This window comes from Manis javanica, chromosome 11 (assembly GCF_040802235.1).
Source record: "Manis javanica isolate MJ-LG chromosome 11, MJ_LKY, whole genome shotgun sequence".
Taxonomy (NCBI): domain Eukaryota; kingdom Metazoa; phylum Chordata; class Mammalia; order Pholidota; family Manidae; genus Manis; species Manis javanica.
Window position 1 is genome coordinate 92601181 of NC_133166.1, and position 17172 is coordinate 92618352.

At 37.5% G+C, this 17172-nt stretch overlaps 1 protein-coding gene across 1 annotated transcript in view; it reads right to left on the minus strand.

Moving 5' to 3' along the window:
* The window catches only part of NIBAN1 (niban apoptosis regulator 1), a 127582-nt gene that overhangs the window by 109513 nt on the left and 897 nt on the right, over window positions 1-17172 (minus strand). The gene's annotated exons all lie outside the window — the stretch shown is intronic.

Sequence of the window (17172 nt, forward strand, 5' to 3'; positions counted from 1 at the left end):
CTATTGAATCTCAATTCTACAGATTATAGAAGCTGTATGTATCTTCAATTCTGGTTCCAACTGGTTGATGAAGGATCTTGAGGGAAAAGTTTTATTTGATGTACAGTTTATTTTAAATATTTTACTTTGGTTTTAGAATGAGTATGCTATATTATTGTAAATGATAAAGCAGCTCAAAGTTGTCGAGAGTCCGTTTCCCTATCACAGCGGTAAGTACTTAAGAATTAGCACAATGGTTACCACCACTTTCTGGGACAGTACTATTACACACATTTAACAGTGGAAGAAATCAAGATTAGAGGAGGTTAGAGAACTTGCAGATGGTTGTACAGCCAGCAAGTGACGGGCCGTGATCTGAACTTGACTACTCTACACGTAGAGGCAATGTTCTGTTGGACCAAGAAAGCTGCGGAGTTAGCATTTTATGAGGAATGCTTTAGAAGGAGTTACCTGCTTTTTAAATTCATTTTGTCTACTTTTCTGAAAATGTATGAACAGACAAGCATGACAAATACCATTCTGAAAGTTGTTATTACAAATCTTAATCAGTCTTACACTCATTTGCAAAGTATGTCATATGTATAGATTTCGCCGTTTAATTAACAATGCAACGTTTTAAAAAAATATCCCTGAAGAACTGCTGAATTGGGTTATCAACACAACTCAAGGCATCATATACTTTCTTAAAAACCATATAGAGACAAGAGTTTGTGCTGCCACTTCTCAGACATCTGTGGATGTCAGTATCTGTGATGATCAGCAATAAGCCAAATAGCCGGTTATGGTATGCCTCAACAGTTTCTTATGAAAATGCCAGATAACAATATCAAAGACAGGAAATGCCAAAACATGAAACATGTTGGTAAGTGGGTCACTAAAATTGCCATGGGTCAGCATGCACTCCTTATGGCTCTTCTCAGAATGTAGAATTCTACAGACCACAGAAATTGCAGAGAAATGCAAGTTCAGAGAAGATGGAACATTCCAGAATGTAGGTGACATTTTCAAAAGAGCACGGAGGAAACTATGTTATTTCAATTTCAACAGCAAATGTATGATTGAAGAAGTACTTACATTATTTAAAATTCCTTAAAAGGAGAAGAAAGGATGTATTGGCAATATATTGAGATAAGATTTTTAAATCTAAATTCTTACTTTTAATATTATTGAAGTTCACAATGGCCTAAATGTGATTCTATGAAAATTGGTGTCTTAGAGAGGGAAAATGAGTTGAAGCAGGGGAAAACCTGTGGGAAGGAAAATTCTGGAACAAAAAGGTCAATCAGCATTCCAGGCATCCTCTTAAATTTAGCTATCGAGTCCAGAGTGGGTGCCAAGAAGAGAAAATGGAGAAAAGAAAATGAAGCCCATCATTTATTTCTTTTAAATGTTATCCACTTTGCCACTGCTCAGCTGGGAGCAAGGGGTAGTCATATTAAGTACTGGGTTCCACATGTTTTCAACCCTTTAAGACAAAATCTAGAAGAGGTAAGAATAGCTTAACATTTCCTTATGAGTTTAAATATTCAACACAGGAAAATGCAGGAGACCAGGGGAGAGTGACCTCAGGGCTTCTCTTCTTAGGGTTCATCAGAGAGTTGAGTATCAGCCAATATGACTGCCCACCTATGCCGGCAATTCTTCAGTAGCAAGGGGAAGCTATATTTAAGTTTTAAAAGTTTTAAATCTAGGGTGCAATAATACATTGGATTGAAAAAAGACCTGCCATTTTCAGGATTTTTATGTATTAACTCTGAATGACAGCATATTAGGTTTGGACTGGAAACTAAAAGCTTGGAGATTTTGGGTTTGATTTGGTTTGGTTGAAATAGGAACAGAGCTCTGTTATCAGGAGTGTGGAGACCTAAGTTCCACTCCTATATTTGCTGATATTAACTGTGCAGACAGGAACAACTCAGCCTCGCAGATTACAATAAAGGGGCTGATTAGATGCTTATCTCTAAGTTCCCGTCTGCAGCTTTATGAATCGTTATTTCAAGAGCAGGAGTTTAAAATAAATATCATGTGAGCCACAGACATAAGCCTCAAATGTAATTTTAAGTTTCCTAATAGCACATTGACATTTTTAACAGATTAAGTTAATTTTAATGCCTTTTTTCTGTTTAATATATTTCATTTGTATATAAATAAATTATAGAATCAGTAGAACCAAAACAGTATCACTTCAATATGTAACTGCTATTAAATGATATTACTATGAGATATTTTACATCCGTTTCTTTGTACTGTCTTCAAAACTCAATGTGTATTTTACACTTGTATTGAATCTTTATTCTGACTAGCCACATTTCAAGTGCTCAGTAGTCAAGTTTAGAGGACTTGAACTTTTCTTAACTAAACATAAAGATACAGCCTCCCTTCAAAGTGAGAATACACTTAAAAGTAGAAAAACTATTCATTAAAATGTTAGGGTCAACATATTGAGGGGATGTAAGGGAAGAGGTGACCAACAGAGGGATGGGATTTTTTTAATTAAAATATTGTTGATATACAATCTTGTTTTTGCTTCAAATATACAACACAATGGTTCAACAGTTACCCATATTATTGAATCTTCACCCCCTCTAGTGTGGTTACTATCTATCAACGTAGTAAGATGTTACAGAATCATTGACTATATTCTCCATTCTGTACCACCATCCAACAAAGGATGGGGCTTTTTTTTTGGAATTGCCAAATGAAAAGATACAGATGGACTCTGGGACGTGTGGAGATTCAAAGGTTGGACAGAACTGAATGTATGCTATCTCTAGGCCTGGTTGATAAAATGTTTGCACCTAATCGGCCATTGTCTCTCTTCTCTCATCTACAAATATATGCACGGTATCCAACTAAGGTCTTTGTGGCTCTAGAAATAATAGAGCCTAAAAGAAAGGTTCCTTATCTAGGGTCTGTGGACCTTTATGGGATCTGCAGATAGAATCTAGGGGGTACAAAAGTTGAAGAGGGGGACATATTTTTATTTTCATCAACTTCCAACTAAAATTCAGCATTTCCTTCAAGCATAAATGTAGCCAATGCCACAGTAGAATTTAAAGTACTTGTGACTCTGTCATCAGTAGAGATCACAGGTGTTTTCCTAGCACATTTCATTTGATGCATATTCTTAGAGTAGCACTTCATCAAAGTGACAGCAGTTATTTGACCAGCCATGAGATAACTTGTCATTAAATGCATTAATAAAGAAACACACATATATTATTATATCACAGATTATATGCTTTGGTATCTGAATTTCAACAAAGTTGATTTCTTTTGTAATCCTGTATGTATGTATGTGTGTGTATGTATGTGTATATATATACGATTTTTTTTTTCATTTAAAATTGTTATTCTGAGATGAGGTCCTTAGGTTTTACCAGACTACCAAATGCGTCCGTGGTACAGTGCACTAGATGGGAAGACTCTGGATCCCTGTATGAACCCACCCGCCTTCCCTACTCCGCACTGAGTCCCACTGGACCGTGCATGACTGAGATACAGTCGGGGTCATCAGGTCAAGCCACTGAGATCTGCGGGGTGTTGGTTTCTGCAGTTAGCCCATTCTGACCAATGTACAACTGAAATCTGGCGTTAGGCTACCGCCCATTGGTTACAGCTGTGGCCAGATGCCATGCTCTGAAGAGAAGGACACTGGAAATCATGTGCTGGTAAACCGAGTCTCAAAAAAACAAAAACAAAAACAAAAACAAACCATGGCTAATTTCAAGCTACCAATTTGATGCCACTGAACTCTTGAGTGAGGAAGGGATGCCCAATTCAGCTCTTGGCATTCAGAGTGAGCTGGCTCCTGGCACACCACAGGGACTGCTCCCCCACCCAGGACAATGCTTAGAAAGATGTCTTGCTATTGTCCTCTTCTGGTTTGAAGGGAGGGGCATGTGAAGACTCTTGAGAATAGCGTTTAAAGGCTCCTATTTAAACCATTGTGTCTGACTCTTTCATAATGAATAAAGCAAAATACCTTAGCTGTAGTAATTTGTAAATCCAACAAGCTGTGGAAAAGAATCTAATTAGTACTAATTACAATACTAGAGTGTCCCAACAAATTATAATGCCATTGCTTCTGTAGAGGCATTGTGTTTAAACACTCTGAAACATTAATTAGTCTGCAGAACAAATGTGTGAGATAGGTATTATTCAGCAGTGTCTGAAAGCCAATTATTTACTCTGGGAATGCCTGATACCATTACTGACAGTAAAAACAAATTGATCAGCATAGTAGGAGAACTTGGAAATTAGAGAATTATACCTTCACTTCTGACCTCAGATCTCACTGGCCATTACTACTGTCCCCATCTTACATATGGGAAACTGAAGACAACCTGTTGGCAGACCCAGAATCTATAGAGAATCCAGCTTCAGATTCATCAAGTCCTCAGGAGATTCTCATGCTGTTTTTCAAATTTGAGAGCTCCAGTTATGAGTCTTTTGTGCCTTGGTTCCCAAATATAAACATATTCTCTTATAATAAAGGTACCATTTTACTTAAAGTTAACTTAAAGTGACCTAGCATACCTGCTTTCACTTATTTGTAAATTCCATACTATGCTTTGCTAACATTTAGATGAATTTTAATTTCTGGATTAAGTTATTTATCATCTCATCCACTGAAAAAATTCACATCGAAAAATAGTCAAATCATTTAGAATAAGACATGGAATTAAGGGTTTAGTTAGTGTTTCAGTTTATACCAAGGGATAAATTACTGGTTTAGCTCATTTAAAGTGGATACATCACTGTTCAAATACTAACAAGTTGCTACTCCTTTCGCTTAAAGAAAAAGCTATGTGATAAGACTTGGAATTTCTGGAAGAACATTTGATATCCTGTTAGTTTTTCTCTGAGACATTTACTTGCCTGGTACATAGCAGACACTCAATGAATGTTAACATTTATTATTATTATTATTATTATTATTATTATTATTATTATTATTATCATTCCTCAGACCAGGAGTTACCATTTTTAGTTAAGAATTAATCCATAGCCCAGATATAAACCTAAGCATATATGGTCAATTAATATACGATAAAGGAGCTATGGATATACAATGGGGAAATGACAGCCTCTTCAACAACTGGTGTTGGCAAAACTGCACAGCTACATGCACGAGAGTGAAACTGGATTATTACCTAACCCCATACACAAAAGTAAGCTCAAAATGGATCAAAGACCTGAATGTAAGTCATGAAACCATAAAACTCTTAGAAAACAACATAGGCAAAAATCTCTTGAACATGAGCAACTTTTTCCTGAACGAATCTCCTCAGGCAAGGGAAACAAAATAAAAAATGAACAAATGGGACTACATCATGCTAAAAAGCTTCTGTACAGCAAAGGACACCATCAGCAGAACAAGAAGGCATCCTACAGTATGGGAGAATATATTTGTAAACGATGTATCTTACAATGGGTTAACATCTAAAATATACAAAGAACTCACATGCCTCAACACCCAAAAAGCAAATAACCCTATTAAAAAATGGGCGGAGGATATGAACAGATAGTTCTCCAAAGAAGAAACTCAGATGGCCAACAGACACATGAAAAGATGCTCCACATAGCTAATCATCAGGGAAATGCAAATTAAAACAACAATGAGATATCACTTCACACCAGTTAGGATGGCCAGCATAGAAAAGACTAGGAACAACAAATGCTGGCGAGGATGTGGAGAAAGGGGAGCCCTCCTACACTGCTGGTGGGAATGTAAGCTAGTTCAACCATTGTGGAAAGCAATATGGAGGTTCCTCAAAAAACTAAAAATAGAAATAACATTTGACCCGGGAATCCCACTCTTAGGAATTTACCCCAAGAATACAACTTCTCAGACTCAAAAAGACATATGCACTCCTATGTTTACTGCAGCACTATTTACAATAGCGAAGATATGGAAGCAACCTAAGTGTCCATCAGTAGATGAATGGATAAAGAAGACGTGGTACAAATACACAATGGAATACTATTCAGCCATAAGAAAGAAACAAATCCTACCATTTGCAACATGGATATAGCTAGAGGGTATTATGCTCAGTGAAATAAGTCAGGCAGAGAAAGACAAGTACCAAATGATTTCCCTTTTGTGGAGTATAACAACGAAGTAAAATTGAAGGAACAAAATAGCAGCAGACTCACAGACTCCAGGAAGGGATTAGCGGTTACCAAAGGGGAGGGGTAGGGGAGGGCAGGTGGGGAGAGAGGGAGAAGGGGATTGTGGGGTATCATGATTGGTGCACATGGTGTTTGTGGGGTCACGGGGAAGACAGTGTAGCTCAGAGAAGAGAAATAGTGACTCTGTGGCATCTTGCTGCACTGATGGACAGTGACTGCAACAGGGCACGGGGGGGACTCGATAATATGGGTGAATGTAATAACCACACTGTTTTTCTTGTGAAACCTTCATAAGAGTGTATATCAATGATACCTGAATAAACAAACAAGGAAAAAATCCATGAAATAAAAACCCTGTCTATAAAAAAAAAAGAATTAACAACCCAGTTGATATGCGTATATCAGGTCTTAAGCATGCTTTAATATTCTTACTTTAAATTTAAGCAATACACTTCAATTTATGTTACTACTTGAATCCTTTCCAATGAAACCATTTTAAATATTTATACTCCAAATATTACATATTTGCCATTGTTGCTAATTAAAAAAACTTATCTTTATTCTACTCCAAGCCTGTGTCTATTTTGTTTAGGCAATTATTCAGACATATCCATCTAACTCACTCAGCATGACTTAATAGGAAATAATTTTTTAAACAAGTATGATCAATCTAAATTGGAAAACCTCTGGATTCTTTTTAGCTAAGTATAGAAATTGTCACTTGCCCTCTCTGTGAGTTCCAGAGGTAACAGTACAGAAGCACTACTAACAATGTCCTCTTTAAAAGACCATCCACAGTTTCCCTTCGTTTCTGAGCTGACCCTGCTCATCTGTCCTGGCTGCAGGCCAGCCCCACATCAGCAGCTCCTCATGTAAACTGCTCTGTTCCTCTCCCAGATCCAGTGAGAATGGCAGCCATGGTACAGCTACATTCTCCAACGGATGTTTCAACAGACTTCAAAAACACAGTAGTCGTACTGCTGTTCTTCCTTAGAGATTGGAGACAAGAATGTTTTTATTTTTCCAATTCTCTCCTCATCATGTCCATGTGTCCTTTCCTTTAGCATATGGAACATAAAAACTGTCTTACCATCCTTATCTACTAATTTTATCATGTCTGTAATTCCTAAGTCTCTTGATTTTTTTTTACTCAGAGTTATGGAGATTTATCTGCTTCTTCATTTGGCTGGTAATTTTTGATAAGATGCTAGATATTGTGAAATTTACATTGTTGAATATGTGCATTGCTGTATTTCTGTAAAGAACATTAGACTGTGTTCAGGCATGCAATCAAGTTACTTAGGATCAGTTTGATCCTTTTGAGGTTTGCTTTTACATTTTTTTATTAGAGCAGGTCCAGAGCTAATTTCTGCTTACTACTACTGAGGGCACTATAAAAAGTCCTTTGTATTAAAAGCTCTTTCCATTTTGGATAATCGGAACGTGAACTATTCCCAGCTGTAGATGAGCTCCAGGAATTGTTTGGCTCTATAAATCCAGGGACACATGATCTTTTATTCTAGAAAATGATCTCATATTATTTCTTTGATAATTTTCTCCCCTTCATTTTCTTTGCTCTCTATTTTCTGGGACTACTGTGAATCAGACATTGAAGGGTTTTGATTGACTATTTTTTAAAATTCTGCCTCTTCTGTTCTTTGATTTTTTTTGTTCTATTTTCTGCAAGACTTCCTGAACTTTATTTTCCAAAACAATTAGATTTAAAATTTTTTTCATCATCACATTTTTAATTTTCAAGAGATATTTTTTATTCTATTATTGTCATTTCTTCATTATATCCTGAACTTGTTTTATATCAGTATTCTCTTATATTTTAAGGTACTCATTACAGTCTTTAAATTGTTTTCTGCTTTTATTCATTTATTTAACAAATATTTATTGCCAACAAACTATGTACCAGACACTGATCTATCCTCTGAGAATATAGCAGTGAATCAAAACAAAGATCCTGCTTTCATGGAGCTTACATTCTAGTGGTGGTAGGCAGGCAATTAAAAATTAACAAATGAACATACATACACCTGTCAGTAAAAAGTGCTATGAGAGATTCTGCCCCATTATACCTCTCTCCCTCTTGGTCACTACACTCCAGCCATGCCACACTTTCTTTAGTTCCTTTAAGTCCCTTCCTTTCCTTCCTCCCATATGCTGTTCTCTCTACTCAAAATATTCTTCTGGTTCTTCACATGGATAGCAACCTATTCTCCTCCTGATTACCACATGTCAAGATATCTCATCCCTTTGCCCCATCATGACCATAAGTCTTCTGTCTCAGCACCCTTGTTTTTTCCTTCATGACATTTATCAGATTTATAATGTTAGCTACCAACCAACAGGCATTCATGCTTCTTCCTTGCTAAATGAACCTGACTTTGTTCAGGTGACCATGATTCTCTATATTCATGTGCTTCAAAGAATGTTAGCCCTAGCCCAGCCCAGGAGTGAATCTGGACTGGTCTTACCAGATCATGGCAATTCCATACTCTTGCCAGTGATAAATGAGGAAGGAAAGGGTGACCCAGTTCTGATCAATGGGATGTAAGGGTGACTCTGCCAGTAAGGCATCTGGGAAAGCTTTGCTCTTATAAAGAGATTCAAAGAAGAGATAATCCTCTTTTTCAGCCTCTGAGACATTGATTTACCTAAGATTATAATACCTTTTGCAGCCCTAGTCCTCCTTCAACCATAAAGAGCTGGCCCACAGAGAGCAGAAAGACGAAAATAAACTCATCTTTTAGTGTTACCATTAAGACACAAAATTAGTCTATCATTATACTTATGTCCCCATGAGCATTTTGGGAGGAATCTATTAGATAATGAACTTTGAACATTAGAGAGACATCAACATAAAGACTGATGCATTAAATAATACTTACTTTTAAAGAAAATAAAGATCAAATGAGAAAAAAGAATATAATATAATGGTTATATGCTAGGACATAGTAAAATAATAAAATACAATTGGAATTGGGATAGCATAAACAAAAATTTTGTTACTGATCTTAAAACATTTTGTTCAATAGTTTTCTACAATCATAATTGATGGTAGCTGTATTCATATTGTATCTGAGACTGTTGTATGTATTAGAATATAAAGCAAATGAGAATTTGAGGATACTTAATTCTATCACCTTGTTTTGAGAATGAAGAGAAAGGATATAAATATAATATAGAAAATACGCACTTTTTCCTAGTTCTATCCAAGGAAAAGGTCAAGAAACAATGCCTAATCCAGTCTTGACCATGAGCCTCCCTGGCCCCAAATTATCATCTTGAAATACCATTTCTCACTGAAAGGACGTCGTAAAGATATTGTTTGTTCCAAGTACAGATTAAAAAATAAACAAGATGAATCTAGAATATCTTGATCTACCAGATGGCAGGTAAGCTTATCAAATACTACTAGGATGTTTTCAGGAGGACTCAACAGCCAACTGAAGAGGCTTTCATTGACAATGATGGGAAATTTGAGCTTCAATAAAGAATTACAATGGAATTCATCAGTTCATAATGATATTTTTTAAGTTAATTGATCATCTTGGGGAATGACAGGAAGCCCGTGAATTATCTTGAAAACTGGTAAATAAAAGGAAAAGATCAAGATTTTAGCCTGCCTTTCCTAAATGAACTATGAAGTAATGAAATTGTAGATAGGGAAAGTATAACTCTATAAAATTATTCCAGCTAATAAGTGAAAAAAAAAATGACATAATTAGAATATCAACATTTTTCAACCCCAGGGCATTAATGGGTCCTGAGAATGAGCATCAATATCTGCTAACATCACAAAAGACAAGATGTTATACGCCTCCAAATGAAGAACACAGCACCACCTATAGTCTTGACAAAAGTATTAATCCTGAATCTGATCAAGTCTCACTATCACCTGTCAATTTGTAGAAAATACAGGAAACGTGTGGAACTGCACCATGAGCCAATTCCAGACTCTGGAAAAGTCTACATGTCAAATAACCCAGATTCTTCAACAGATAATATAAAAAGCAGAGATATAAGGGGAAGTGTTTAAAAATGCATTGTTGGGTGATAAAACCATAAGGAAATAGAAGGAAGCCAGTCCTTTAAAATCTACCATTAGTGGTGTGGCACTCTGGTACACTGTGTAGCTCCTAATGAAGCATAACTCATGGTGTCCATGGCTTCAGGTAGTCCCCTCTTCCTGAATCTGGGTGGGCCCAGAGACTTTCTAAATGATAGCATGTAGCGTAGTAATGCTATGCTGTTGCAGGGCTAAGCCATAAGGAGCACTGGCAGCTTCTAGACATGTTTGCACTCTTGCAAACCCTGACCCACCATTTAAAAAGTCCAGTACTCTACCAGAAAGACCACGCAGAAAGGCTACCTAGTGAGGCTACCAGCCAACTTGCCAGTTGAAGACAGCCACAGGAATGACCACTTGTGAAATATAAAATGCAGAACCACTCAGCTGAACCCTAGGGCAGGCAGCAGTACTGTAAGCAAATAAAGAGTTCTTTTAAGAACCAGTATCTTTTAGTGGTAGTTTGTTTGGCAGCAATAGATAACTGAAAATAATGGTTATTTTGGGAGACACAAAGAGAGTTGGGGTTGAGATGGTGTACATGGAGGCTTATGGGATGGTTAGGGAAGTTCTTTCATTTTCTAGACCTGGGTGATGGCGACAAGGATATTTACCTTATAATGATTCACTAAGCTATGTATTTGTTTTGGGTGGTTTTCTGAACCTATGTTTCACTTTAAAATAAAATTGGTTTTAAAAAACCCATGGTTTCCCAGGAATTCCTCTCCTAGGAATTTACCCTAAGAATCCAGCAGCCCAGTTTGAATAAGACATATGCACCCCTATGTTTATCACAGCACTATTTACAATAGCCAAGAAATGGAGGCAACCTAAGTGTCCATTAGTAGATGAATGGATAAAGAAGATGTGGTACATATACACAATGGAATATTATTCAGCCAAAGGAAGAAAACAAATCCTACCATTTGCAACAACATGGATGGAGCTAGAGGGTATTATGCTCAGTGAAATAAGCCAGGCGGAGAAAGACAAATACCAAATGATTTCAGTCATCTGTGGAGTGTAAGAACAAAGAAAAAAACTGAAGGAACAAAACAGCCGCAGAATCACAGAACCCAAGAATGGACTAATAGTTACCAAAGGGAAAGGGACTGGGGAGGATGGGTGGGAAGGGAGGGATAAGGGGGAAAAAAAAGGGGACATTACTATTAGCAGACATAATGTAGAGGGGGCATAGGGAGGGCTGTACAACACAAAGACAAGTAGTGATTCTATAGCATCTTACTACGCTGATGGACAGTGACTGTAATGGGGTATGTGGGGGGGACTTGGTGAAGGGGGGAGTCTAGTAAACATAATGTTCCTCATGTAATTGTAAATTAATGATACCAAAATAAATAAATAAATAAATAATATAAAAAATACAAAAAAATACAAAAAAAAAAACGTTTGGCATAGAGACATTTACTCTTCTTCCAAAATTCCTTCAGACTATGGACTTCTTTTAACTCTCTTCAGGGCTCCTAGAAAAAAGTAGTAATATATTCTAATTCTACAGCCATCATTATTCAAACAATATCAAGCATAGAAATATACTTCTTTGGGTCCTAGGCCTTGCAATTTGTAAAACTGAATCAATTGCTTCCTATCTCTAAATCTTTATTTCTTTAAATGAGAAAAAACATTCAGTACAAAAAAAAAAGGTACTTTTATAAGCTGGCTTGCATTTTCTTATTGGCAGGGACTTGCTAGTCACTTTTTAAAGTGAATTTTCCAGTTTAAAAGGAGAAAAATCTGTATTGCATTTGGGGTTTTGTTTGGTTGTGTGTGTGTGTGTGTGTGTGTGTGTGTGTGTGTGTGTGTGTGTGCGTGTGAGCTTTAGTTTGGAACTTAGAATTTTAGCTTTCATGTCCTATGTTTTACTGAAGTGCTTTAAACAGACTCCAGCAGATGAATTGTTGGCTTTTATTCTTTTGCCTTCTTTCCTATTATTCTTTTATCTGTTTGCATTTTCACAATGCAAATTTCTTATCATGGTGTTACCTAACTTTACTGACCAAAAAATATAAAATGTCTAATTAGATTAAAATTTACTGCTGTAATTCGCACAGTATATTTTGTAAAACTTCCACAGTACATTTATTTTAATTGAATTAGAAACTACTATTACAAATTGAGCTCCTGCTGCCGTACTTCCACCTGGGAGTCCAGGTCAGACCTTCCCAAACATTACAGTGGAGGAAAACCACAATCAGTTCAGTAGTCCTCAGCAAAAATGAATAAAATGAAAAAAATGGTTTTTGTCATTTTAGGAATTACTGTTATTAAAGCAATTACTATTATTTGAGCATGTGGTCCCCCTGTAGCCAATGCCCATAGAAAAAGAAGAAGTGTTCCAAATGAATAAAATAGCAGTAGACTCATAGACACTGAGAAGCAACTGGTGGTTACAATGGGGGAGGAGTTGGGGTGGGAGAGGTTGAGGGGGATAAAAGGGGCACACTCTCTATTATAATATAAGTTGGTCACGGGGATGGTAGTACTACATGGAGAAGGTAGCCAATGAGTCCTGTAACATCTTCCTATGTTGACAGATAGTAATCGCACTAGCAGGGGTGAGGATTTAATAATGTGGGTAACAGTTGAACCACTGTTCTGTATACTTGAAACCAGCATTAGATTGTATATCAAATGATACTACAATTTAAAAAAATCAAAAGAAAGAAAGAAAGGAGTGTTTCTTCAAGATCAGATCGTGATTTAGCATGGCTCCAAGAGGTTCATTAAGGGACCTAAGAAGGAAGGTCACTTTTCTTCCAAAAGTACAGGAGAAATGTGTTTTTGTCTCAGTCTAGTATCTTTATTTTTGATGTATCTAAGGAACTCTGAATTCAGACTAATTTTCCCAAAGTCTTCATATCCTTTCACACAGACTGAAGGAAATAGCAAGTAATTGGTGCCCTAGAAATTTCCAATCTGCAATAACGGTTTTCCTAATTTGAAACTCCTACTAGTTTCTCTGGTAGTTTTGCATCAAAATATGATGTGATCAATATACATTTGTGCATTATTTACACGGGGCCCTCTCCTTTTTCTTTCTCCCATCCCTTCTAGTCCCACCTGGGGAGCTGCATTTTCTCCCTCCTTTGGAGAATCCATTCGTTTGTACAAATTAGGAACTGAGACAATTACTAATGACATCATCTTTATCCACTTCCTACCTTCTTTGGATTAATTTTTCTTATAGGAGCCCCAATAAAACAGCATTCAGAAGTTATGATGCTTTGAGGCACAAGTTAACAGAAGACAATTACATTAGTTAAGATAAGATTTGTCTGTAGATGACAGTAATACTACAGACAACACTGGCTTAAATAAGATATAATTTTATCCCTTATTAAAAGGTCCAGAGATAAGTAGTCCAGGGCCAGTAGGAAGATCCTACTACATGGAGTCCCCAGGAACCTAGGCTCTTTGTGCTCTTCCTGCACTGTGTGTGAGCTCTTTAAAAAGGACAGACACCTCATGGCCCAAGATGGCTGCTCCAGCCATGTTCACAGTCTTGTCAGCAGTGTGGAATAGGGGACAAAGGAGGAGGGCACACACCCTTTCTCTTTAAGGCCACTTTCTGGAAATAGCATACAGCACTTTGACCTATGTCCCATTAACCAAAATACAATGATATGACCCCATCTAGTTGAAAAGGAGGCTGGGAAATACCTTTATGTGTGGCCAGCTAATATCTGGAGGTTCTATTATTTTTAAAAGCAGGGGAGAGTGATATTGCAGGATAACCAGCAGTCTCTATCACCCCAACTCAAAATGGATTTAGTAGGTCACATAATAAGAAGTGCTCAGGATCAGGGAAGGGAGATCAGCCAGGTATGTCAGGCTCCAACTCCTCTCCTCAGAGACCACCCAGCCTGGCAGTGTTCCAAGTGTTGGCTCTGTCCTTAAGCTGGTTCCCCTCCTCCTCATCATGATAAAAACTGCAGTTTGAGGCATCACATTCAGATGCAACGACTCCTTTTTAAAAAGGAAGAAAACTTTCTTAGAGGCGGCCCAGATACTTCCCTCCGAGCTCCACTGGCTAGCCTGCATCACAATCAGTAGCAAGAACACACCAGGAAGACAGGCATGGCCATCATCAGCACCCACCCCTGAGAAGCCACAGGCGGGGCTCGCTTCTCCAAAACAGAGGGCTACGCGGAGAAGGTTCAGTACTCAAACAAAACAGGGGGTCTCTTATGAAAGAGGAATGGGGAGAGCATGTTAGGTTGGCTTCCAACAGTGTCTACCACACTCCATATCCTACCTAATACACTGCCATTAATAGCCAGATAAATTGTAGTCTAAAATTAGACACCGTGATTGAGATAAATCAGACCAGTTCTTATGCCCATCTCCTACGCCCAGCAAATTATGACTGAAGAATAAGCAAATGTGTGGTTAGTACATATCTAGGTTGAGCAGGCTGCCAACATGCCTGCTCTCCCTATCCTCCATGAACCTTGTCTATGGAAACTTCACTCCAGACACTTACTGGCAGAAATTTCACATTCAGCCACATAAGTTAAGCCTTCCAGTATAAATATGAGGAAATTCTCCTGAGAGAAATACATGTTTTTAAATCAAACTCATTTCTTAACTTTATAAGCATCACATCACCGATGATTACTTCAGAAGAGCCACTGGACCTATTACAGGCTGTGACTGATTATGCAAAAGTAAATCTAGGGAAAGAAAGTTTTCCTAACTGCTATTTGCTGCTACTAGGCTTAGAGGTGTCCACCAGCCCCCCCACCCTGGACCTGTGTACCCCACAGGCCTCAGCCACACCACTGATTTTCCAATACTTTCCTGGCCTTCCACAGGATTCATGTGGGAGAGTTTTCAGGTTTGTTTTCTTTTGATTCACTAACCATTCAATGTTAATTTTGAAAAGGAAATAAAATGATTGCTTAAACAGGAAAACACTGTAAGCTATAGTTCACATTGTAAAGCTATAACATTTTTGAAGCTGTAGTTTGCTTTTAGGCATATAAAAAGCTTAAAAAAGAAAATGGAAACAAGGCATAAAAAAGAAAAATATGCCCTAAATTGACCACTGATGCTTGGATTATTATATGAGCTTTGCTTCTCATTAAAGGAAGGGTAACAGATGACACAGGCCATGTGATTACAAGTTGGTCTCAGGATTATGTATTAATAGACATGCCTATCTTATCAAGGGAAGTTACTGAAAGTCTTCTAGAAACAATCCTAAAAGTTTAGTCTGTTGTAAGAAACATGAGCGTGGTAGCAGTTTTCAAAGCTAACATGTTTAGAAATGAAGCAACTCCTTAACACTTTTGATATCCTTTTACTTGGAGATGTACTAAATCCTAAGAAGCAATGCACTTTCAAAACATCCATGTGATGAAGATCACTATTAACACAAAGTTTTGGGGCACACAAACTGAACGGCAGTTGTTATAAATGCTGCCCCAGAGTCATTAGCATACAAGAAGTACAGCTGCTTATAACTACACACAAAATCAACAAAACTTACTCCAAATACTGACTAGCTATTCTCCATATGTTAGTGAAGCTTCTCTAAGTTACTGTCAGCTACAGGAGCTCTGAAATCTATAATATTTCACTGGCACCTACTTTATGAGAAACAGATCAAAAATTGATTTACACTTTACCATTACACTTTTAATTGTTCTGTTTACAATCAAATCATGAAAATATTTATGGGCTAACGGATGGGCAAAGCAGTGAAGATATGGCTATAGTTTTTTTTCCCCAAAGATCTGGGGCTTAGAAACCATCAGGAAATCACAGCCTTATGACCTTCATTTGCTCATGCACTAACAATTCACAACACCATGAATTTTTCCAATGCTCTTTTCTCTTTTGGCAAGACTAGTATTCTCAAATGAGGCAACGTCTCATTTTCTCTGGAGGTATTCAAACTTTAACCCTTCTCATCCCTCCACCCCTTCCTACCTTGAAAGTGCCCTCCCAAATAAAGGAGATAAAACTGAACAAGACTAGACAGGGTCACACAATCTGCTATCATTTTATTCATTCAGAATGCATTCATTACAAGTCCTTCCTGTACACTAGCTATCTCATGCTTTTGCATGTGTAATAATTGAAATTCATAATAAAAACGGTAATACGTTTCCTCATCGTGCACATGAGTACGATGCTTGCATCATCAACAACTGTCGTGACCGTATAGTCTTCTGCAAGCAAATGAATCCCTCCCATGGCTGGCTTCCAGTAATTACTGTAGATGGCCATGCTTCAACTTCAGGTGCTTCTAAGCCTTTCAGTGAAATAAAGTCTTACAAAATAAATGCCATAAATATATTTCGCTGTTAACTAAATGCAAGCCCCTTGTGGCTATGTTCTACTACATTGCTCTTTCAATCCCCTACGCACTGGTGAAAATGACAACCTTATAGCCAAGTTTGTAAAACGAAGACAGGCTTAGCTTAGCTCTTTTACTAATATAAATAAGCCATCCATCTTTTTCCCATTTCAAGTAAACAGAAGCAAAGGGATACTTGACCAAGTTTTATCCCGACAGGATGGGTTGTTCATCTTCTACCTCTGAAAGCACCAGAGCAGGAATCTGGAAAAGCAGTTATATTGCTCTCAAGTGCCCTGATTTGATATTCTTTTGAAATAGTTTTAAATGTTGTGGGGGCTGTAAACAACTAGGGGAAAAGGCTCTCCTCAGATGAAAAGATTCAGGGACCAGAAAGAGGTCGCTTTTGAAGAACGTAACCATTTCTTTACAGAACTAGGGTTTTATGCCTCGAGTTTAATGCTTGGTTTAGACGGTATTTCTAAAGCCAGAAAACAAAGCACTAACTTCACAAGATAACCAAACGCTAGGTAGTGGCGGGAGGGCATGGTTGCTGGGAAGGAGAGAGCAGCTACACCCAGGAGATAAACAGCCTTGATTATCTGCAGTTTCAGTTCAGTTTGGGTTTCTTTTC